Source organism: Eschscholzia californica, unplaced genomic scaffold, assembly GCF_041429995.1.
Source record: "Eschscholzia californica isolate CP2 unplaced genomic scaffold, dmEscCali1.0.p SCAF_1, whole genome shotgun sequence".
In the NCBI taxonomy this organism is placed as follows: domain Eukaryota; kingdom Viridiplantae; phylum Streptophyta; class Magnoliopsida; order Ranunculales; family Papaveraceae; genus Eschscholzia; species Eschscholzia californica.
In genome coordinates, this window is record NW_028238198.1 from 49,383,174 (window position 1) to 49,407,041 (window position 23,868).

Below are 23,868 nucleotides of genomic sequence, written 5' to 3' on the forward strand. Positions count from 1 at the left end.
TCTTCATCATCTCTCAAAAATGTACTTCTACAATTCATACCTTAACGAACATAAAAATAAACATAAGATACTGATAGAAAATAGGTAAATTTTATATATTACATTACTATAAAATAGTCAAAAGTAAAATACTAATATAATACAAAATTTACAATAACTGAAAATATTGTAAAAACACTACTGAGGAGAGTTATGAATTCGATCAATCATTTCGTCAAACTCATCATAGAGTAATTGATCGAACTCATTACAAGTAAGATTTTCATATTCACTACCATAGATATCATTTTCTTCGATGGGGGACTGCATCACTGATGCGGCTCTATTCAGATTAATGCCATAATCTGTTATTTTTTACTCGGTCCTGACTTCAGTAAGATGTATTTCTACATCGTCAATTAAATAGTCAGATACATCCAGTCTTGTGTTACATGAAGAATCATTGATTTCCATATGATTTGTTTCTACATCGGCAGTACGTTTCTTTAAGAATGTTTGATAAAGATCTACTAGATGTTTAGCAGTCCTACATGTTCTTTGTAAATGCCCTGCCATACCACATTTAAAACAGGGTTGATTCTTCATTTCAGAAGGTTCATTTACCACCTTCTTCCCTTTATTTTTCCGATTATACGGCTTGTATCTATTATCCGAGTTATTTGTCCATCGAGCTCGGCCGTAGCCACGACCGCGACCTCCAGAACGGTAACCACCGCTTCTGTTATTTTTATTTTGATCGTCACCACGATCATGTTCCTCCGAACTTTTACTGTGGTAGTTGCCACGACCAGGACTTTTTTGGTTACGTTCTCGTCTTTCAGTAGAGAAGGATGTGGAATATGTTTCGGAAAAGTTAGTGTATCCAGTTGCCCGGACTTCTATATTTTTCATAATCACTTCCCTATTTTGTTCCGCAACCAGAAGACATGAAATTAAATCCAAATGACATTTAAAATTCATGTTTCTATATTGTTCTTGCAAATTCCAATTTGAAGCATGAAAAGTTGAAAATATTTTTTCTAACATTTGTTCTTCACTAATAGGAAAACCACAATGTGCCAATTTTATCGTTATTTTAAACAGAATAGAACTATACTCAGAAACAGGTTTATAATCCTGTAGTCTTAGGTGAAGCCAGTCATTTAGGGCCTTAGGAAGGATAATTCTTTTTAAATGATCAAAACGCTTCTTTAAACCAATTCATAGTAATAGAGGGTCTCTCGTATTTAAATATTCTGACTTTAGGTTTTCACATAGATGGCGTCGGATAAAATTCAGTGCAACCGCACGATTCTGAGAAGTTTCATTATTACCCTCTGCTATGGTTTTCTTTAAAATTCTTTCCTCTAAATAAGATTCAACATCAAGAGCCCAATTGATATAGTTCTTTCCCGTTAGGTCAAGAACTGCAAAGTTTATATTGGTTAGATTTGACATTTGAAATGTAATAACACTACTTACTTTGATCTTCAGATGGTCTTCAAGACAATTCCTTGTTTATAACTGAAAACTCTTTACCCGCTTGTAGAAACGATCGTGCTGATAACGTGATAGAAAATTGAAAATTGATTGCTATTTGCTAAACTATTTAGTGATATAAAATGAAAGAAACAGAGAGAGTAAATTAAGTCTTTAAACTCTTATTCAACTTCCTTCTTCATCACTACTAAAAGCTTACATGAGAAGGGGTATAAATACCCAAATGAGAATCCCAAAGAGTCAACACGTATGAGAGTGAGTGAGGATGAGGTGTAACACTAATATCTTCATCTACTGCTTAAGGGCACCTCATGTTCTAATCTCTTGGGCAACAATTGATAATTATCAATTCAAAAAGTACACCTCGTCCTTCTTTTAGATGATCCAATAGTGGGCAGCCACCAAAGTATTCACAATAGTTAGTAATTAATGTAAGGTGAATGTAAAAATAAATTAAAATTATAACTTAAAAGATATACCTGAACAAGATTATCCTCGCCTGCATCTTCTATATAACTTCGTTAATCATGCCTACAATGAGATTTGCATCCTTACTGTACTCAGATGGATCGATAGACTTTAGAAAAATTGTTCCTTCAGGACAATCAACTAAGAAGTTAATCAAACATCTTCCTTTTCTATCAGTCCAAAAATTAGACATTACAGAACATCCATAAGCCTTCCAATGTGGTAAAAAGGATTCAACGAAGTCATCTGTTTCCTTCAAAATTTCTTTAACCAAGGTTGTTCTCACATGGTAGAGACATGATGCTAGCAACCCTCTTTTATACTCTTCAACAGAATATTACTTTTGTAAAATACAACTATGTGTTTGTATTGACCAAGTGGGAGAATGTAAATTATTTTGTTTAAATGTTTGATAAAATTTGTCTTATTCTTATACCATTAAATAAAACTATTATGGTCAAATACAACACTATTTTTTATTGAGATTTTTGATTGATGCCAAAGTGGAAAGAGATAAGTCATTTGATTGACTCTAATATTGTTTTGTGTTTTAATAAAACTGCTACGGTGTGTTACAATTTCCCGTTGGTTGGTGTACCCCTTATTCCTCCACTTCCTTTAATGGGTGGGATAGTTGGAAGATTTTTTTCCACTTTATAAAAGAAGGGGGATCCCACCTCAACCGTACAAGCAATTCTCAGAAACCTATTTTCTTTTGCTAAAACGAGTGAGAGGTGAAGACTCTTTTACTACTTACTTTTTGTTTTGACTAGAAGGGAAAAGGCATTTGGATTATTCTATTAGACTATCCTCCAAAACAAATGTATGTAATTATTTACATTTCTAATATGATTTGATTTGTTGTTTCATTGTATGGTGATGATTAATTTAGGGCAAGATCAAATATTTATGTCTTTAGGTTAGTTTTAAAGTTCTACAGAAATTCTAACATGATGTACTATCTAAATGCATCTCCTCTTCTCACAAAGAGGGGAGGACTGGAATAAAAATTGAAAGGAGGGTCCTCTTGGACAGAACCTGTCGGTTGTTTTTCTTCTTCTCTGGGTATTAAAGAAATATTAGAGAGAGAAGGAGAAGAACATAGAGAGCACTTTTTAATCATTATTGTTTCTTCTTCTTCAAAGCTTTAACAGAGTGCATATTACAAAAGAATAGAGAGAGAGATGTGTACGGAGCAAGTTTTTGAAAGAGGGAGAAGAAGAACAATTACAGTAGCTTTAGAGAGAAAGATAGAGATAAAAGCTTTTATTAGAGATTACCATCTTCTTCTTCCATGTTCATCATCTTCTTCATCTTGAATCTCTCATTTGGTGAAAATCTTTCTTGTACTTCTTTTGATCTTAGACTTTGTAATAAAATACTTTATGATATTTTTGATGAACATGAGTATCTAAATCTCCTATCTAGGATTTAGATGAAACCTTGATCATCTTTAATGTATAAATCCTTTTTCATCATTATATCGTTGTTTAAACTCTTATTATAATTTTAGTTATTTTCTTTCATTGTTTGACCTTCTAAGTTTGATCTGTTATGATTAGATTAGATTTTTTATGATTGATGTTTGTTAGTCAATAGGTAGATCAGTTCGATCTTGTTGATGGTATAGTTTTCATTGGTTATGTCTCCCATTTGATCCACCACTTACTAGATTAAATTCTTTTATGGTTGATACTTATTAGTTGTAAGTCAATAATTAACTTATCATCATTTGAGAAATCCAGCTGTGATATCATTGATAGTTAGGTTTATTATTTGACCACCATTAGGCGGATTCGAAACCCAGGGCTTTTTCCCCCATTGATTTCCTTGTATCGTAATTTGTTTGCATATTTTGTTATTTTATCCTCACCAACTTGAAGAATTGTGCTAATTCTAGGATTAAGAACGTATTTGACTAGTATCTGTGGATCGACCCAGTGTTACCTGGTTTATTACTTGTCGTCCGTATACTTGCGGGTGGTAGCCCTTTTGGGTCCATCAGGTATATAAAGAAATGTAGTCGATCCTATTTTTGTACCAAATCTATGTTATGCGTGAGTCATGCATAAAAATCATGACAATTTAGACATGTTTGGACTAGACAATCCAACATTTCTAACCGAATTTCGTTACATTTTTTGAAATGTCTACTCTGGACAAATATGTGCCTTATATTTAGCCTTTGTTAATGATCGAGCAACTATGGGTTGCTTCTTAGTACACCAGGAAATTAAAGAATTCCCGAGCTCTACACAGAAACTAGTTGTTGATCTTCTGCTGTCTGGACAGTCTAGTCTTAGTCAATACCCATTGAGTTCTTGTAAATCACTGATCGTAATAGAATATCCAACATCAATTGTTATTTGACATATCCGAGAATCTTCTTCAGAAGTTGAAGATGAGTAGTTTTGCAAATTGCATAAACTGAACAATGTAATTCACGGATAATGCGATTATTTGGTCGTGTCATTTTGAGATATTTCAAGCCACCAACCAAGCTTCTATAGTCAGACAGACCAGATAACAAATCACCATCCAACTGTTGGATATTTTTGAAATTGAAAAAATGGAGGGAAGTAAATGAATAGAAAATGAAGGGATGCACCACTTCCTTTTTTGAATCCACCGTCACAGAGTGAGGAGTGATGAATGGGCATGATAACCCATTATGGATGGACACATCCAATGCATGTGAATCCCTTTGTTTACCATAAATCAAGTGGCATAAGCTCTCCTGAATAAAATACGAATTTTTCACTCTCTCTCTCTTGTTCTCATCTTTTATATAATATCAAGTCAGAAGGTCTCTTGGGTATTTTGTGTACAAACTATTTGGCGTATTCGGAGTCGATTTCTTCTTTGGCATTATATGTTTATTAATACAGAGTGTTCTTGGTCTTGGCCAAAGCGTACATACTTTGAACCAAGCAGTTGTTGAAGGGCTTCATCGTATCCTGAAGGCATAATTCCTGACCCATTGTGTACTCGTGGTTTCATACCAGAAGGGGGCGAATTACTGTCTAAAAGAATCGAGATTCTCGAGCTTTGAAGTCTAGTGATCAACGTGATTTTATTCATCGATTATTTTTTCACCTTTCATTTCAACTTAAACGCCAATTTTTTCCAACAATTTTTAGACAGTAAATCTGTAGTTGAAATGGAAGTCATTTCAATAAACATCTCGTCATATGATCACGCGAACTAAGTGAATAAAATAAGCGGAACACCTGTAAGTATTTCAGTTAAATTTGATGCATGGTTTTATGTAATAAAATGACGTAAACTTTGATATCTTTTATTAATCATGCTATGTTAAAATATCTTATAGCCATAATACATTGTTAAGGTTGATTTTGTGGTTACTATGAGACCTTTAACATTAATGTTGGTCCATTTTATCGTTCGTGAAAATTATTTGGTTTTTGGAATCCAAGTGGTTACCAACTTGAAGAGGTATTTACGAGCCTTAGAGAAAAGTGATTTTGGTGTGTTAGGTGAAAGTGCGCTTGAGTCATTTACGAGACAGTGAAATTTAATCCTTTGGTACAAGAGGTGCATCATGTGTGAGTTATATACGTTGAATTTAGAGAGACAAAAGTATTTTATTTCATGTTATTAGTACATCATTTTGTTATCTATGAACATGTGAAACCTTCTAATTGAGATTTTATAAGACGATATGTGTTTGAGGAATTGAAGCCTACCGAATAACGTAGCATTATTTTGTAGCATCAAATATTTAACAAGTGGTTAATAATGCTCATCAAAATATAAATTCATTATTTGGGAAGAAATGAATGGTAACTTCTAACTTTGAGATGATGAAAAAGTTAGTGGTGATCTTAGAATTAAAGATATAAGAAATGAATAATCATATTCTTGAGTGAAGAATATAATGAATGGAAATTGTATTGAGTAAGGGTACAGTTATAGTTCATTTTGAACTATTTATTTTCAAGTGACATGATATTTTTTTATTTTAAAGAATATCACGCTGTATTAAGATAATACAATTACAAAAGTTGGTGGATTCATCTTGGATCCATACATAGATCCTCATGTTGTGAGATGTTGTTATCTTGGGCATTCAAGAAACAAGTGGTGATTTAATTTCACTAAAATTGACTTATTTAATTTCTCTAGTCATGTGGACTAGAAAGAAGCTGAGTGAAGAATTAATTTGCGTAAGCTACATGAGACAAGTAGTAGACGGTTGAGAAACTATTGCTCATAAAATGTTTTGGCCAAAATCGGTGCCATCAATTGTCGTTCATGTAAAGTTATGGTTGATTGTATTAAATCAATTTTGTTTGTAGAGAAATATTTTCTAAAGTTTTTGTCATCTAGACAAATATTCTCAAAGATTTCAGAGTTATCTAGAGAACTTATCTCTAAAGGAAAAGAAATGGGCTAAGGTCTGTGAATGAAGGTTGATTGCCTTTAACGGGAACCCAACTTATGTCTTGAAATAGATAGACAAAGTTCAACGGGTACTAACAAGTTAAAGCTTTCGCGATTATGGAATACTAGCGTTCTATATTCTCCCATTTCTAAGCTAGTATTGGTATTTCTGCAAGACAAAGGATGAATGAAAATTCTTAATAAGTCCGAACTTTTAAGTGGTGCCTCGCAGAAACACCTCAAGTGGACTTACCTAAGTGAGTGTAGAAGTCAGGCCGTTTCCTAAGAAAATAAGACCGTTTTCTGAAGAAGACTCATGAAAGGGATATTGCGCATGGCCATTAACGTGCGGAGTATGAACACTCTATCCTCTGAAACGAGTATGCGCGATGACTCTGGTTTTATCATTTAAGGATTCTTGGTTCAAGATACGTTCACCATAGCATTCTGATAAAATTTGAGTGGTTTGCACTAAGTGAAGGTTTAAATCCATAAGATACCTATCATTTATGTACAAGTTTCTACGATAATGCCAAAATCGTCTTTTATTCCAAAATTGTTTGTTTTGTTTTGTTTTGTTTTGTTTTGTTTTGTTTTGTTTTGTTTTGTTTTTGCCTCGATTTCGCTATGTTGTTTTATACCTTTCCTTTATTTCAATTTTAAAATGGTGGGGGAATGTTGGATATTTTTAAATTGAAAAAATGGAGGGAAGTAAATGAATATAAAATGAAGGGATGAACCACTTCCTTTTTTGAATCCACCGTCACAGAGTGAGGCGTGATGAATGAGCATGATAACCCATTATGGATGGACACATCCAATGCATGTGAATCCCTTTGTTTACTATAAATCAAGTGGCATAAGCCCCCCACCCACCCACCCCCCCCCCCCCCCCCCAGAATACACAACGAATTTTTCACTCTCTCTGTCTTGTTCTCATCTTTTATTTAATATCAAGTCATAAGGTTTCTTGGGTATTTTGTGTACAAAGTATTTGGCGTATTCGGAGTCGATTTCTTCTTTGCCATTATATGTTTATTAATACAGAGTCTTCTTGGTTTTGGTCAAAGCGTACATACTTTGAACCAAACAGTTGTTGAAGGGCTTCATCGTATCCTGAACGCATAATTCCTGACCCGTTGTGTACTCGTGGTTTCATACCAAAAGGGGGCGAATTACTGTCTAAAAGAATCGAGATTCTCGAGCTTTAAAGTCTAGTGATCAACGTGGTTTTATTCATCGATTATTTTTTCCACCTTCCATTTTAACTTAAACGCCAATTTTTTCCAACACCAGCTTAGTCACACAGTGGCCAAAAGAGACAGAAGCGATACTAGGCTTCGAGTCAGGAAGATCTGTCTTTTAAAGTAATTCAAAAGCATACTTTTACTAATGATGGGCCTAGAAGGTTGCCCTAAAAGGTCTCCACCCGCAAGTATACGGGCGTCAAGTAATAGTTCCGGTAAGACCGGTTCGTTCCTCAGAGACTAAGTCAAACTAAATTCTAACCTTAAAACTATTAAGATTTAAAAATGGTTTAATGGAGGTAAAATAAAAATAAAATATAAAACTCAAAAATAAATAAAGAAATAAGTCGGTATTCAGAAAAAGGGAACCTAGGATTTTCGAATCTGTCTTCCTAACAATTCTAACGACAATTTAATTTTGATCTAATTAGATAGTTCTTTATATAACTCAGGTTTTAGTCCATGAACGGTCTAAAAACCCGGAAGATATTATCGTTAAAATAGTAAAAACTTTAATAAATTTATCGAGAAAATAATTATTATGACTTCATCTAAAACCCTAGATAGAAAAGATTTAGCTACTCATGCTGGAAACGATAAATATTTGAATTAGTATAAGAAAAAGAAGAAAGAAACTTAACTTTTATGCGATTTTCCCACCAAACAGAGCCTAAGGAAGTGATTTCCTTCTGATTTTCAGAGAATTCTGCCAAACGCACCCCTAGGGAAAACGATTTTCTCGTCTTCCCGGAAATATTTTCCTCTCTGAGAAAATTATTTTCTCATCTTCTTCAACTTTCTTTTTCTCTCTAACCTTTCTGTTTCTTTCTCACTCTTTCTGTAATCTCTCTCTCTCTTTCTCTGTAATCTCCCTCTCTCTCACTAAGAAGTAGAAAACAACAAGAGAAATCAAAAATCACGAAAAATCAAATTATTTTCTTAAAACCGAGTTTCTGTTTCTCTATCTCTCTACAATAACTCTCTTATTAATCTCTCTGTCTCTCTCTAATTCTCTCCCTTCCTCTGTAATCTCTCTCTCTCTCTCTCACTAAGAAGCAGAGGAAACAAAAGAAAAATCAAAAATTTAAGAAAAACTAAAACTGATAAGCTCTCGGTTTCTGTCTCTCTCTCTCTCTCCTGTTCTCTTTTTAAAACTCTTTTTCTTCCTTAAAACCCTACAACTCGTCCTCCTTCTTTCCAAAAAGTCTCTTCTGTTTTATAGACCACAAACCAATCGAAATCTCTCCTCTTATGTTTTGATTCTTGCCGAGAATATCTCCTTCTCTCTCTCGGTCTTATCTCTCTTTCTGTTTGATAGTAAGATAAGAAAGAGAATCGAATGTGAGCACCCGTGAGATATGGACGTATTCTCGCAAATCAGCCACGGAAATCTCTTGAAAATCTTCAACTGAATCGAATGTTTCTTCCATCTCTATCTCTCGGTTCTCTCTCTCTCTGTAAACTGTTTTTGAATAGTTCCTAAAGAAGCCGGGAGAGAGGGAAAATTTGAATTCAGTTGGTGGTACATGGACCGTCCGATCTAGTCTTCCTTTCTCTCTGTCCGTTGGATGTCCCGGTCCTATTGTAATAAGATGAAACCCATGCACTGGATCCTCACAACGTGAAACCCCTGAGCGCCTTCCTTCCGTACCCGAATGTAGCCCGCATCTCTTCTGGTTCGTGCGATCGTTTCCTGGATGCATGCCATGTGTCCGTCTTGTCATTTAGTCCACCAAGTTTGACCCGAACTTTGACCTTCTCTATTTTATTGATCCGGACTCCGATTTGACTTCCGTTTTCGCCTACGGGCTCGTCTTGGACTCTACTTTCCATCTGAACACTAATCTTGACCAAGAAGTCAGAATCAACAAATGACCAAAATGCCCCTGGTCTGTATTCTTTCCGACTTTATCCGTTTTGCACGCGTAACTCTGTAAAAAGGTACCTGAACATAAAAGAGAGTAATTCGTGAGAGTAACTGCTCTGGAGAGACTAACTCGTCTAAATTAAGAGACTCAGATGGGACATTTCCATGTCTCATCAACTAAGTAAGAAGGAAACCTCCAGAATGATTGTTATTTACTTCAATGTTTAGAAACATATGGAGTGAGCCAACATCTTTAATTGCAAATTCAGAATCCAAAGTATGTATGAGTGTTTGAACACTGCCAGATTGATTTCCAGTCAATATTATATTATCAACATATAAGAGCAGGACCAAGATAGACTTATCCTGGACTTCAACAAACATTGATGATCATTGACGCTTATATCTTTCCACACTGCCATCTGACTGTTTTAGCTTGCACCAGATATATTCATGGAGGACCGGCAACGAACAAGAACCAAAGTTTTATTCCTTAGCCTGTTGAAATAGCTTGACACCACCTTAGATCTTTAGATGCCTGTCTGTATGCAGTACCGACCCTGACTTTTTAAGAAGTTGGCATTTTTTAAAAAAGTTTATAGTTAATAAAATTACATATAAAACAAATCTATTATATTAAAACAGCTCAGTTAGTTACTCAGGAGATAAGTCTGGCCGTTCATTCTTTGTGTGGTTTTTGCATCTGACGGACGAAGATATCCCAAAATATATACGGTTTAAATGTTTGAGTAATTAAGAACCCTATTAGAGGTTAATTTAGTCATTTACCGAACTCCTATTTTATCTCCCATCATCTCTCATTTCTTCCACGATTTACAATTGTTATTGTTATGTAATTCCTCGATTGTTATGTGAGGAAATTGTGGGATAGTTGTATTCCTTGATTGTTAGTTAAAAACTACCCACTAAAATCTCTCTATCTCTCCTCCCACTGGCATCCCCCATTACACCCACGTACTTCCTCATAAATTAGTCTTCTCAACTCCTCTTTCACTCTCAAGTAAAACAATAGTATCCAAAAGTCTCCACCAACTCAAGATTCTCTCTGAGTTATGTAATTTTTTTTATTGTTTGAAATTTGTGTTGTGGCAAACTTAATGTGATTCCTAATTTTCTATTGTTTGAAATTTGTGTTATTGCAAAGGGTGCTTCTAAAGGCACCTGGCCGAAAGGCTGTTAGCATCCGGAAATTTTAGTGACTCGGGTCAATGGTCATTGACCCGTGTTCTCTATTAGCACCGATTTTTAATGTAGGTAACGTTCACCTTGGTTTGCTTCTTCCATCTTCAAGGAGAAGATCAAACTTTCTAAGATCATTAGTAGAACAAAACCTAACTATAAATTTCAAGTCTTTAATGGGTTTCTATCTATATACATAAATATTGAACTAATTGAATCAACAATGAGTGAGAGAAATGTAGAGAAAGAGAACCTCAAGGGCTTGTGAGTATCTCTTACACATCCGAAGGTCACCAATAATACGTTGAAGCTCGATTAATTGAACTGGTCTTCCCTTCTCCGTCCATTTCTCAAGTTCAGAAATCACACTAGTACCAGGTTTTCCAAGTGGACTAATCTTCGAATAAAGATTGATCTTAGAAAATCTACTTGTATAAATTGATCGAGTTTCACATAACTGGTGGATAGATTTAGGGTTTAACCTTAACCGATTCAACTTCGAAAATAAACTCGAATTCATTTAGAGAAAAAATTTAGGGTTCTGAAAGATAGATGAAGAACCCTACTGCTACTAGTTTACAAAATCCAATTTGAGTATCCATAAACATCTGCATCCTCTGAAACTCAAGATCTTTAGTTAACTCCATTTTCTGCCTTTCCAATTCCATCATTTGTTGTTGTTTTGAACTCTCAATTCTCTCATAAACCTCACAAACTTCATAATTGCCCTAGCTAATTCCCTAAACGCAGTCTGATCACTTGAAAGGTTAGAGAGAAAAAGTTATAAATTCCCAATTTGATTCAGATTTTGTGAGAGATGGATGGAGGGGTTAAGGTTAAGTTGGCTTTGGCCGGTGCCTACATAGTTGTACGGTGCTAACAGAGAAATGAGCAGTTGGACCTGGTGCTAATAGAGATGGATGCTAACAGCCTTTTGGCCCGGTGTATGTCAACTTCTTTACTTTTTCTGTTTCTAATTTCTGATTTCAAGTTCTATTTTTCTATTGATAAGTTTAAGTTTTTTACTTTTTTTACCCCAAAAGTCTCATCTGACATGAGAAGTTTAAGTTTTTCCCTTCAAAATTTGATTATCTTTGAAGAATTAACTATAATTTTTTTTTCTTTTATTTGTTTGGAGGTTTTCATCAACCGTATGAATGTAAGTACATTTTCATTTGATTAGTGTGTCCATGTTGATTTGTATTATCCCTGTTGTTTTTTTATTTTCTTATCTTACTTATCTTTGTAGATTTGATTAGTGTCTACCCGAAATTTAAATTGATTCCTTTAAACAAATTCCAGATTGAAGAATTTTAATTTGATTTTCTAAAAAAAAAAATTGGACAGGAGAAACACTGAAATCGGTAGTGAGAAAGATAAGAAGGAACGGGGGAGAAAAGATAGATGTCTTTGATTGTAAAAGAAAATTTGTGGTTGTAAATCTTGAGGTTGTAAAAGCACGTTTAGGTTTACTAATATATAAAATGATTTTTGTTTTTCTTTTCAACTTCATTATTTTTTAATGTATTTTTACGATAAAATACGTTACTAAATGTGTTTGGAGAAAATATTGAGAAGATGTTGATGAGTTTAATGTATTTGTTTTTTTATGGAAAAAAAAAATTGTTTGTGTTATATGTTGAAGAGTTTAATCATATGAAGTCCGATGGTTTATATTTTTTTTCATTCTCTCTTTAGTAGTTACTAATTCTTTTCTGTATACATGTTGATGAGTTTAATGTATTTGTTTGTGTTATACGTTGAAGAGTTTAATCATATGAAGTCCGATGGTTTATTGTACTTTTTCTTTCTGTTTAGTAGTTACTAATTCTTTTCTGCATAAATGTTTGACAATTTTATTTAGGGGGAAAGCAAAATAGCTTCTCCACCTCAGCTCCCTCTCTCTCTCCACCTCACCTCTCTTTCTCCACCTCATCTTCTCTCTTCCCACCACTCTCTCTCTCTTCTCCGGCAAGGTCGCCGGCCTGAAAATTTTCCGGCCGGAGACCATTAAAAAAAAAATTCACTCTCTTTCCCTCCTCTCTCTCTCTCTAAAATGTTTTTTTAGAGAGAGAGAGAAGATCTGTTGAAGGTCCCGAGGGAAAGAGAGTGAAATTTTGTTTTTTTTTTTTTAATGGTCGCCGGCCGGAAAATTTTCCGGCCGGCGACCTTGTCGGAGAAGAGAGAGAGGTGAGGTGGTGAGAGAGAGGTGAGGTGGAGAGAGAGAGGTGAGGTGGAGTGTTTTTTTTTATTTCCCCTTAAATTTTATTTCCCCAGAAAATTTCTAAAATTTTACATATTCCCTTTAAAATTTCACACCCCGGAAACTATTTAGCTTTCCCCAAAGCGCTGGCCTATATAAAATGGGGTCCCTAAATTTGGGGCCCCTAAATTTGGGGCTCTAGGCGACGACCGCCTGGGTCGCCTAGGCCCAGGGTCGGCTCTGTCTGTATGTGGTTGGCTTAATAGGCTCATCCAAAAGTGTATGAGAAGAATATGCAAGAAGATGACAAACGGAGAAGTGAAATAGATTGCAATATACTTGCCCTTTTGTATAAAAAAGTTTAGTCTAGTTCTCATGAGATGTAAAGTTGTGGGTAAGGGGTTAAGAATAGCTTGACTTGAGGAAGAAGATGGAGTTATGTTCTCTCCAGAAATATGTGATGAAAAAATATTTGGCAGGGATATGCTCTTAATAGTGTTGTATGATGATAAATGAGTAGGAATTGGGACAACATTCAGGATAGGAAAGCTACTTGTAGAGGAAGAACTTGGTGCCATAGCAAAAGGAAAATAATAAAAGTTCATAAAAGATCACAATTCTGGAAAGATAAATTCTATGAGAGGAAGTGTCAAAACATTTGTATTCCTTGTGACAAAAATTAAATCCAAGAACATACACTTGAATGATTTGGGGTTCAGGTTATCATTTTTATAAGTTGTCAGATGAGGATAACAAGTACAACCAAATGTTCTGAGCAAATTATAAACAGGTGGCTTATTGTACTATATGTTCATATTTTAAATAATTCAAAACAATTCTTCGCATCTATTACAAGGAGACAGGCTCGGATTTATAGACGAGAGCTCGTCTATATAGAGGAGAAAAGTTAGTTACAATAGTTCAGAGAGCAAGTCAAAAGAAAAATAGTTCAGAGAGAGAAAGTCTTAACAGACTTTTGTAATTGAATTTCTAAAGTTTCGAACATAAATTATATCGGCACCTCTTATCTAAAGGCACTCGTTCTTTTCTTTTTTCTTCAATCATTTTTACTCATTACACTAGTTTTTAGAGTGATCTTTGAGTCTGTTGCTATTATCAAATATAGACCAAGTTACTTTTAGATCAAGATTGTCTCATCTTGGATAAGACGAAGAGACCCATGGTTTTTATTCAAATCAGAAAACCAGATTGTTGAAAATGATTTTAACATTTTCTTAAAGGGATTACGGGCGGCTAACAATTTATAGTCATGGAGAAGATCGGAAGAGTCTGAGTCCACATATTATTAAATTGTTTCTTGATAAAAGTAAAATACAATTGATTAAAATTGAACATGTAGCATAACACACTACCATAGTGAAGAAGCTCCAATTTCATCCAAAAAAAAAGCTCTAGAAGTTATAAATAAAAGTTAATGCTTGATCATTGCAGTGGTTGTATATCTATTCAAACATGATGAAGTCATGAGATCGATAACCCTAGTAATTGATAGGTTACATAGGAAAAGTTTCAACTCACCTGGTTATGCAACCCAATCAAAATATAGAAGGTCTATATGGAGTAGTATTTTTTTTGTTAAAGAGGTCCATATAGTATTTATGTGAGATGTAATTTAGTTCGACATTTCGTGCAATTTTATATGGGCAAATAAAAGTTAAGAATGTAGTTTATATGGAATCAAAGATCAATTATCATGATCACTCTTAAGACTTAGTGGCGAGCTATTTGATCTTGAGAATCACTTATGAATGTTCATGGAACTCTCTATACATTTTATTTGCTTTTTTAATCATATTGAATTTTCAGATAAGTCTATAAAATATCATTTTCATGTGATGAGGAAGTGTTCTCCACCACATTAAACACACAAAAATGCTACAACAAATCAAATCCATGTGAATCTTTTGTTTTTTTATGTTTATATATGTAAATAGAACAACCAATGTCGGGAAAACGAATTGGCAAAGACTACTAAACAGTCTATATAAATTGAGAATACAATTTATTAATGAATTTCTTATTATGAGAAAGATGAAATAAATAAAAAATGAAAAACAAAGCAAACAAGTGAACTACATTTATCTTTTCGTTTTTGTTTTTGGTTGAAAAAATACATTCATCTTCTTTTTTTTGAAATTGTCAGTGTGTCTCGGACCCTTGACCTACAGAGTGGAAGATTAAACGTCTTACCACTCCAACCAAGAGTTGTTGGCAACTACATTCATCTTACTCCATAATTTATTTATTTTGGTAAAAGTCTTGCTCTATAGTTAAATGGTTGTTCCCACTATTCTTTTTTTTGTTAAAATGTTCCCACTGAGAACTCATTAGAGAAAAATAAAACCAAAGGAATAAGAAAGCAAACAAGATCATTTCCTCTCACTCAAGATGAGAAATATATTTGTTCAGCAAAAAAAAAAAAGATGAGAAATATATTTAATTAATCAAGGTGGGGTCACTTAGCCCACCTTGTCTTCTAAATAAAAACATCATCCTTATGCTTGGGTTCTCCAAGCCAATCCCATCTTATGCCTCCAATCTTTCAAACATCAATTCACTAAACTCACTTTAATCAATTATATCTAGTTAACAATTAAATAAATTATCAACTTTAAACTTTGTTTTGTTTTTAATTAAGGTGATTTAACTTAATGCCAACTATGTCGTCTTCCACGTAACCATCCAACATTACACCTACCGATATGGACCACCATCACGCGATAAGGTTATTTAATAACTCTATCTTGAATACCACGTGTCAACTTTCCATTGCTTCAGATCAACATGTGTTGACATTTGTGTGGGTCGAGAGCAGGAATCTAGAAAAAGAAATCAAAACAATCTATCGAACTGTTTTGTATTTCCATTTCAAACCTGTAGCGACAACATTTACAGACAAAAGAAAATAATTTTTTATTTTTTTTAAAATTGATCACGACCTACATTAATAATTATCAAATATTGATAAATCATTTTATAATCAAGATGTAACAAGTACGATAACATAAATGTAGTAATTATAAATACAAACCGAAGTGTGGACTGCAACAGAAAACAATTAACCAGAGTTAATTTAGAGAAAGAAAGTGGGAGGATAGAAGTAGAAGGGTGTGGCGTCAGGATGGGGCGTCAGGATGGGGCGTCAGGATGGGATGGCCTATATAGTGTTGTTTGGAGTTATGGGCAGAACAGTCAAGACCCTCTCTGATGCGTCCAACCGGTGATCGCCGGTTGCTTAAGCGACAGAGGTAGGTCCCACGAGGTGGTCATTTTTGACGGGTTCCTCTGAGTTGTGAGCTAAAAGGACTGGACTTGCTTCCCTCGTTAATACAAGCGTGATAGGGTGGAATTTACCTTTTTGCCATCTTTGGTTGAATGATAAATAGAAGAGATGCCACAGTAACACCCGACTATCTTAATTTTATAGGGGACTATTTTGGAATTCTGGTGGAACCACATTTAAGATGATAGTTTTTTTTTTTTTTTTTAAACTCATTTAAGATGATAGTTAATACTTAATAGAGACATTGATATACATTAATGGACCGAATGTGGAGATATTTGTAAGCCATATTAGGACTTTTTTTTTTTTTTTGTTGAAATGCCATATTAAGACTTGATGTCTCCTAAAAATTTCTAAATACGGAATTCTAAAAAAATAAGGTTTTTGGTATAGGAAGAACACTATTTAGTAAAGGCAGTGAGTTTGAAAGGTCAATTTATGTATTTGCTCTTCCTTTACCAAACTAGTTTAAGGAGGGCGTTATAAGGATCATTTAATAAATAGTGTCAAAATAGAAGGATTTAAATAAAAATTAATAATAAATCTAATATTTTATTAACTTATAGTTTCTCTCACATAAACAACCAAAACTCTAAATATCGTCACTACTATCAACATCACCATTAGTATTAAAAAACTAGTTTACCTTCACTATAGTCTTAGTTTCGAGCTTTTAATGATGCCTCAAGATCTCATGGATGAGGAACCACCGTTAATGACGGAGGCAACCTACATCAAGAAAGAACATTCCTTTGACTTAAACGTAGACATCGACTTAAACGAAACTATCGACTTAACACAAGGACATCAACTTAAACGAAGTTATCGACTTAAACAAAGACATTTATAATAAAGATAATATGTATCAGGTAAAGAAATATCGTTTTCTTGTCTTCCTCTATGGTTGAACAAACGTTTTAGGGTTTTAGGTCGTTGTTTTTCGTAAAAAAAATTCGGTTGGATCGACTGAAAAAAGCAACAAATTTCGGTAGGGTCGGGTGAAAAAGACAACAAATTTCGGTCGTAACGACTAAAAAAGATGACAAATTTCGGTTGGGTCGATTGAAAAAGATAACAAATTTCGGCCGGTCCCGCTGAAAATAGTAACAAATTTCGGCTGAGATGGCTGAAATTAGTCTATTTTTTCAACAGCTCTGGCCGAATTTTTTTAAAATTTGCAGTTGCTATTCATGAAGGTTTTTTTAAAATCGGTCGGTCGTAACGAAGGTTTTTAGTCGAACAGGAGGATAGTCTCTTCTCTCTCTTTTGGTCCAAAATAGTTTGATGGGAGGGACAAAAGTATAAATTTGGGTATTTAAAAAAAATGTTTATCCCTCCCTCTTTTAAAAAGAGTACTCTCCCTATCTAATGCACTGCCTTTGCTAAAAAATGCTCTTCCTATACCAAAACCCAAAAATAAATATTTTAATTATGTAACTATTCTTTAAGACATTTTAAGATACTGACCCCATAAGCGAAATATATAGTGAATATTCATGGTGACATATTCATGTTGTTGTTGTTGTTGTTGTTGTTGTTGTTGTTGTTGTTGTTGTTGTTGTTGTTGTTGTTGTTGTTGTTGTTGTTGTTGTTGTTGTTGTTGTTGTTGTTGTTGTTGTTGTTGTTGTTGTTGTTGTTGTTGTTGTTGTTGTTGTTGTTGTTGTTGTTGTTGTTGTTGTTGTTGTTGTTGTTGTTGTTGTTGTTGTTGTTGTTGTTGTTGTTGTTGTTGTTGTTGTTGTTGTTGTTGTTGTTGTTGTTGTTGTTGTTGTTGTTGTTGTTGTTGTTGTTGTTGTTGTTGTTGTTGTTGTTGTTGTTGTTGTTGTTGTTGTTGTTGTTGTTGTTGTTGTTGTTGTTGTTGTTGTTGTTGTTGTTGTTGTTGTTGTTGTTGTTGTTGTTGTTGTTGTTGTTGTTGTTGTTGTTGTTGTTGTTGTTGTTGTTGTTGTTGTTGTTATAGGAAACGACATATGTTTGTAACATTTCAAAAATATTTTGTAAATCTTTTGACAATTTTGGTAGATAATTTGTAGATATTTATTATTTACTATTAATATTATCTTATATAAAATTACTTACTTTTATTAATATTTTTAAAACATATCTGATTGGGCGTTCATGGGGCAATGATTAATAAAGTCGATTTATTACTGTAACAACATTGTTATCTTATCATTATTGTAAATGTTCAGTTTATAGTGGATGACAATTTATAACTCCCGCAACCTTAAAATTTTCATGGTTATTTTATATTCAAGATAGAGAAACTATCTTTAAACATAAAATAAAAATCTCGTTTCATGTTATGTAATGTTAGATTCTTCGTAGTCTAATTTCAATCTTCTTCTTACTTTTATTTTTCACAGTAATCATATGAAATAGAATATTTTTACTACTAGTTAAAATATATTTTCAAACTTTTGTAGACATATGTGGACATTGATGAATAACTGAAAGATATTTACTTTTATAATGTTAGGGATTATTATCTTATTTTATGAACTTTTTTACTTAAAAATTATTTCTCTGAATTTTTGTAAGATACGTGAACATTGGCAGAAAATTGTTGGATATTTATTATTACTGTTATTATTGGTTGTTTACATCAAAACGTCTATGAAAATCTTCCAAATTTTTATGACATTTTTCTTTCCAATATAAAAGTTTTTTAGAAAAATATTAAAATGATCATTAAGTGTACGAGTTAAAATAAGATAAAACACTTGCGATCTTGTGTCAGCAAATTAATAATACAAAATTTGATGTATATTTGAAATAATGAAATGTCCAAAACCAATAACAGAACCAATAATAAACATTACAATGGTCCAAGTTAGTTGGAACTTTACACTCTAAAGTTTATAGTGTTTTTATTAAATCTTTACAATGAAGAGGATGTTTAAAGTTAATATCTCCCTAAATCATATCCACATCCAAATAGTACACAGCTAGATGGTCAATACTTTCTTGCAATAAAGTAATAAAATAACGATCTTATCTTGTTTATAAACTCACGAAGTTCTTCAACAAAAAAAAAATAAAACTGATGAAGTTGTCATGGCCCATCTCTTCAGCCCATACAAGGTCCCATGAAAACGACTTCCCATTTTTTCTTGTTTCAAATTTAATGCATTGTATCTCATCATAAAAAGGTTTTAATGTCTGAGCCCGCTGTATTATGGACGATACACTTTTTGTTTTGGTATTGGTAGGATTGTCATGACCGGAATGGAGAAATACTTCCTTCAACTCAGTAGAAACGATCCGTGGATAGAAGCAAGGAATTGTATTCCAAATATGGATGATGTCATGAGAAAATAAAAGAATTTTACGGACTAAATAAGTTCTCGATAGAAAGCATAATTTTTCTCCAAACTCTTTCAACCACTTATTCGTCCCCAAGAGTTGTTGTCCGTTTACCACAACCGACGACCTAAAAATTATAATATTCTTCATTGTCTTTGTTCCACCACTACAAATCCACAATCATTTTTTCTATCTTTTCCATTTGCCGAAATTGTTATTTGGGAGGGGGCGCGTGAATCTCCCAACCCTGTGAGAGTGAGAGAGAGATAGAGAGAGAGAACTTGAGGAGAAAGATAAGAGAAAATTGAGCAGAAAGAAAAGAGGAGAGAGAGAAAGAAAGAAAGAAAAAAAAAGAGAGAATGTGAGTCTTTAGTGGTGATCGGAGGTATCGACTGTGTAGAGGGATGAAGAAAATGATTCAATTTTCTGTTAGGAGTCGCAAGCAATGGAAATTTGGCAACGACCTTTGTTGTCGTGAAAATAGTGAGGGGTGAGTGGGGTAGAAAACAAAAAAAAAATTACCCAAACTTTTGTACCCAATTTTTTCCCAAAACCCTTCACAGAATTGTTAAGAATTACGATTCTTGTCACGACTTTAAGTTTATGACCGCACTTCTATAAAATTAAAATTACAAAAAAACAACAGGAACTAACTTATTTCTCTATAGACCGCGATTTTGGGGAATAATTTCTTTTTTCCTGAGAACAAAGATTTTTGTCAATATATATTGACTCAGGGGCATATTTTTTTTACTTAAAAAATTGACTTGATCAAACATTTCTCCTTAATCTTCATCTTTTCTCTCTCATATTGTTCTCGATTCCCCATTGTCTATCTCTTACTACCTCTCTTTATTGCTCTCACTATCTCTGTCTCTCGATTTCTCGTTGTTTCTCTCTCAATATCTCACTGTTTCTCAATCGATTTCTCATTGTTTCTCTCCCTCTCTCACACAGACATCGCTCCGGCAAAGGGAAGTGTTCCCTTCGTCGGAACCTGACATCGAGGAGGGTTTCTGGTGAAATCCTCATCGCGAAAAATTTCATGCCTAAAAACACATTTTGTGGGCAGTGAGAACACGCGATAGAGAGAGAATGAAAGCAACAAGAAAGAGAGGGTAACCGTGAATTAGAGAGGATAAGACATGGAAGAGAAGAGGTTGCAATGGTGGTCGGTTGTGGCGAAGGTGATAAATAGGATGAAGATTACGGGGCAATGTTTGATCAAATGAGTTTTTGGACTAAAATAAAATATGCCCGAAAATATACAAAAAAATATGGATTCCCTGAAGAATTTATTCTCTGGAGATCATTCTTTATTCCCTAAAGCCGTGTCCTTCTCTATAATGTGTGGATTTCTACGTAAATGGATGCTATTAAGCACAATTAGTGAAAGTATTAGGGTGCTTCTAAAGGCACCGGACCTATAGGCTATTAGAGGGCGACCATTTCGTTGACTCAGGCCAATGACCCGAGTTTTCTATAAGCACCGGTTTTTAACGTGGGTGATGTTCACCTTCGTTTGCTTCTTCCATCTTCTTCCAAAACAAAAGGAAGCTCTATTCCTTTTCAAAATAAAAAATATCAAAAATCGACGACCCGAAGGACCAGGCGGATCACCTAATCCGTCCGGTCCTCTCTTAGGTCACGAATCCAGTGATCTGAGGCCCTATAGAAGGGCCAACATATCACATGATCTGTGGCTTTCCAACAGAACACTGTTAGAAAGTCACAGATCTCTAGATCCGTGTTTGGTGACACACACAGATCCAGTGATCCGTGACCAGGAAGATCGGGACGGACTGGACCAGTCTGTCCGAGTCGTAACAGAGGCAGCATGTAAACTAGGGTCAATGATTGGGGGCTAAAATCTTGACATAAAACCCACCAAATATGTTCGAAATTATTGTAAACAACATTCGAAACATGTTATACCATTCTATTGATGTCCACAAACATTAAAAAACCAAATTAATTCAAGAAAATCATAAAAGTTTAGTGTTTTTGAACCAATCTTAAAGGAGGAAATCGAGTTTGATTTCTACTTCGTTTTCACCAAATGTTCGTTGACTCTTTATCTCAGAGAGTAAAAGAACTTATGTAGATAAAGATTTTACAAAAACGAATGAGATTGTGAGAGATTAAGCGAGGAGATTGATGGAAGTTTTTCCCCAAATTTGTGTTTTAAATTCTGAAATGTGGATGGAGGTTAGGGTTAGGTTAGATGAGGCCGGGTGCTTACTGATTAGGCCAGCGCTAACAGAGAAAATAACTGTTGGGCCTGGTGCTAATAGAGCCCGTCCACTAACAACTTAGTGGTCTGGTGCCTTTAGAAGGCCCAAAGTATTAATGTATGACTGTAGTTATTTAATTTTCAGTTTAACTCTTAGTGTATGTAGAATTTGTGATTAGTCATTTGGAGTTGCATATAAAACAAAGGAAATTTGATCAAAACTCCCAAAAAAATTTGGATTAAAAAGGACTAGTCAATTTTTTTTTAGTCTTCAACTCCCCCAGTACTTTTTTTTATTTCAAACACCTTGCGACAACTTTATAATAACTTTGCAACGTCTTGCGACAACTTTGCAACACCTTTGTGAAAAATAGTGGGCTTTTAACTAAACGAAATAAAAATATTTAGGTTTTTAACATATATTAAATTTTAACGAAAACAAACTAGATTTGTATGAATAACATTTAGACAAATCAAAAGCAGACAATTTAAATTCATAAAATAAAAACACAAACACCTGATAACTAACTATACTTTGCTTCCCATTGTTGTTTTTGTTTTACAAAAATAAATTGTTATATTTGTATGTCAATTCCCTAGTCTTAAAAAAAAGTTATGTTGACATAACATTCTGAAATTAGAGTGGACAAAGTAGACGGTAACTGAAAGCATATTAACATTTGAAATGAAAAATATCTTTAATACATTAATACTCAGAACATATTGTGTTATATATACCTCCGATAATCCATACAAATAAAATGAAGATGGTGTGTATCTTAATTATCTGAAAATGACTCTTCTCCATATAATTTAAACTAAATCTAAATTGTGAGTCCGACTCATTCAATTAGAGGTATCGTATTCATTTGTGACTCATATTTTACGTGATAAATTTGTGACTCATATTTATTCTTTGTTTGACTCAAACGAACCACCATTCAGATTAATGATTTAAGTAAAGCAGTTGCGTACATCTAAACAATAATAAATATCCGATCATTTAAATAGTTTACGCCATTGAAATGAGTAAAAATCTGAATGGAGAAAACAAACACCATTCAATTATCTAACATCTGGACGATGAAAATGTCCGACTTTTTTAGCCAAAATTCCTTAGTTGGATTAGTAAGAAGTTAAGTCTTCCAACCTAGATGCCAAAGATTTGAGACACACTGACAATTTAAAAGAAAAAGGGAGATTTTGACATATACCCCCACTCTTATATCAATATTAGGACTACACCCCCGTTTTTCTGAAATTTTTGATTTATACCCCCACTTGGACGGAAAATGGTAAGTCACCGTTAAATTTGAAGTGGGTGACTTCTACATGTCACTCATGACAAAAATGCCCTCAACTGAATCTAATGTTGCTCTGTTTAATATCTCAACTCTTTCTCTCTCTAAACCACATAAATAGCAACAAACGCCATACTTCCCCAAAACTATCGACCCATCTTCAAATCAAACTCTTCTTTTGCTTCTCAATTTCATTCCAGATTCACAAATACTCGTCAACTCAAAACCAAACTTCAATCTTTTGTTCTGGGTTCTTCAATTTTTCTCTTTATACAACTCCAACCAAAATTTACAACGCCATTGAGGAAAATATGTAGATGAAATTCGTCTTCCTGGTAATCGGATTGGTCTCTGGTTCGGTACATTCGAAACAATAGAAGACACAGGTTTGGCTTAAGATCGAGAAGCCTCGAAATTACTAGGCGAAAATGATCGACTGAATTTTCCTCATCTCTTTTTTGGTATAAATATAAAGAGAAGGTCGCCATTAATGATCCACCAAGTTCATCATCTTCTTCACAATATAATAACAATAATGATGATGATTCTCAAATCACTATGAATTTGCCCCCCCAAGATTTAGAAATTAATCCAATACTTCAAGAAAGTAAGACCAAATGCAGAGGAAGAAAGTTCAAATTAAGGATTTGGGCAAAATTGAAGTAAACTAGCTACTAAAACCAGGAAATGAACAATGGGTATATATGTGTGAAGAAGGATTTACAGTAAGTTCTGAATTTGTTTGGGGGTGATGTGGGTGAAGCTTTGTTTAATTCAATACAAGTTGGTCGTTCCGCTCAGATGTTTGGCATGTCCCTTTGGCGAGTTCCTGATCGTCGTCTTCCACTTTCATTAGAAAGAG